Here is a 2,500-nt window from a genome sequence, read left to right as displayed (position 1 = left end):
ATTGTACCTTAACCTAACCTATATCGTACCTTAACCTAACCTATATCGTACCTTAACCTAACCTATATCGTACCTTAACCTAACGTATATCGTACCTTAACCTAACCTATATCGTACCTTAACCTAACCTATATCGTACCTTAACCTAACGTATATCGTACCTTAACCTAACCTATATCGTACCTTAACCTAACCTATATCGTACCTTAACCTAACCTATATCGTACCTTAACCTAACCTACGTTGTGCCTTAACCTAACCTACGTTGTGCCTTAACCTAACCTACGTTGTGCCTTAACCTAACCTACGTTGTGCCTTAACCTAACCTACGTTGTGCCTTAACCTAACCTACGTTGTGCCTTAACCTAACCTACGTTGTGCCTTAACCTAACCTACGTTGTGCCTTAACCTAACCTACGTTGTGCCTTAACCTAACCTACGTTGTGCCTTAACCTAACCTACGTTGTGCCTTAACCTAACCTACGTTGTGCCTTAACCTAACCTACGTTGTGCCTTAACCTAACCTACGTTGCGCCTTAACCTAACCTAATTTGTGCCTTAACCTAACCTAATTTGTGCCTTAACGTAACCCATGTTGTGCCTTAACGTAACCCATGTTGTGCCTTAACGTAACCCATGTTGTGCCTTAACGTAACCCATGTTGTGCCTTAACGTAACCCATGTTGTGCCTTAACGTAACCCATGTTGTGCCTTAACGTAACCCATGTTGTGCCTTAACCTAACCCATGTTGTGCCTTAACCTAACCCATGTTGTGCCTTAACCTAACCCATGTTGTGCCTTAACCTAACCCATGTTGTGCCTTAACGTAACCCATGTTGTGCCTTAACGTAACCCATGTTGTGCCTTAACCTAACCCATGTTGTGCCTTAACCTAACCCATGTTGTGCCTTAACCTAACCCATGTTGTGCCTTAACCTAACCCATGTTGTGCCTTAACCTAACCCATGTTGTGCCTTAACCTAACCCATGTTGTGCCTTAACCTAACCCATGTTGTGCCTTAACCTAACCTATAATGTGCCTTAACCTAACCTATAATGTGCCTTAACCTAACCTAAAGTGCGCCGTAACCTAAACTATATTGCGCCTTAACCTGACGCACGTTGTCGCTGAACCTGCTCTGTAATTGTTATGCAACCCGTTAAATTGGTGTAGTGTTGCCTAACCGCAACCCTCGCAATATAGTTCCCTACTCGCACTGCCCGGTCCCCTGTGTATCGCGTCATGTTAAACACCTTGCAGGTGTTGCTGACTTTCCACATGCTCCTGCTATACACTGTAGTGTGGATAGCAGCAGGACGTACATGCCGCCCCCCCCCCCTTCCCCCCTGCCTTCGCAAGCTGGTCGGTGAGAAGTTTGCATGTTCAATGCCCTTCGCATGCCGACGTACTCAGCCTACGTTGTGGTACGGCCTGTCACCTGTCCGCCGATGTACGCAAAACCCACAAACTGTACTGCACATTGGTCCGTATGTACTGAATGATACATCGTGGCACATGTGACCGTATGACGACTGCGCCTAGCAACGGCGGACCATACAGTCCAAATATTGTGCACGCAGCTACGTGTCGTCTCCCTATAAGAGCTGGATTGCAGTGTGGTACGCCATACAGACGTGTGGGAGGAACGGACGCCCTGGATGGCGATCAGCATGAGCAGTCTGTTGATGTAGTGGAGCGTGTATTCGGACGTAGTCGTCTCTTCTCACACACCGTGATAGCATGTTGCACCGCGTTCCACATCTGCGACATGCTGCAGAGGCGGGCTGACAGTCGTTCGCGCAATGGACACCGCATACGTACGGGGTCTGCCTTCCACGTGTTCTCTAGGCGTGCACATGTTGTTGCGTCTATGTGGGCAGACGTAGTGTGTTGTGACACCTGACACAGGCATGCAATACTCGTTGCAAATGGCGATGGACGTGTACGTTTGCTGGTGACGTTACGCAAATGAACAACTGGTAACCCGTTGTGGTGCGGTTGTTCTCGCTAGAGGTGAATCAGTGTTGGCGACGATCGGTCGAGCTATTAACCGGTTGTTTCAGGGAGACCCACCATGCCCACGAACGTGAAAGGGGACCCACCATGCCCACGAACGTGAAAGGGGATCTGGGTGTGAGGCGATACGCGGCGGTGGCTGGGTGGGACCGTCCCCGGCCGGTGAGGGGGGGCCGCCCGGCGTGCTGGCAGCGCGGTGCGTGGGCGCACGCGCCACAGCCGGCTGGTGGGGGCGGCCAGTGGCAGGCGCGCCGGCCGACGGACGCGGCAGGCGGCGCAGCTGCGCGCCGGCGCCCCCTGCTCGCGGCGCCTTGCGGCCAAAGTAGGTCCTCGCGGGCCCGGTGCGAAGCGCGGTGGCCATCTGCAGTGTGCTGGTCCGATTGAGGACTTTGTGCGCTGAGGATGCGCCGCCGCCCGGCGCTCGGCGCCGCGACGCCGTCTGCTGCTCGGTCGCCCCAGCGGTTCTCGCAGGTGGTTTGTAT

This window comes from Schistocerca serialis, unplaced genomic scaffold (assembly GCF_023864345.2).
Source record: "Schistocerca serialis cubense isolate TAMUIC-IGC-003099 unplaced genomic scaffold, iqSchSeri2.2 HiC_scaffold_1223, whole genome shotgun sequence".
Taxonomy (NCBI): domain Eukaryota; kingdom Metazoa; phylum Arthropoda; class Insecta; order Orthoptera; family Acrididae; genus Schistocerca; species Schistocerca serialis.
The sequence above is the reverse complement of the archived record's forward strand: the minus strand, read 5'-3'. Positions refer to the sequence as shown.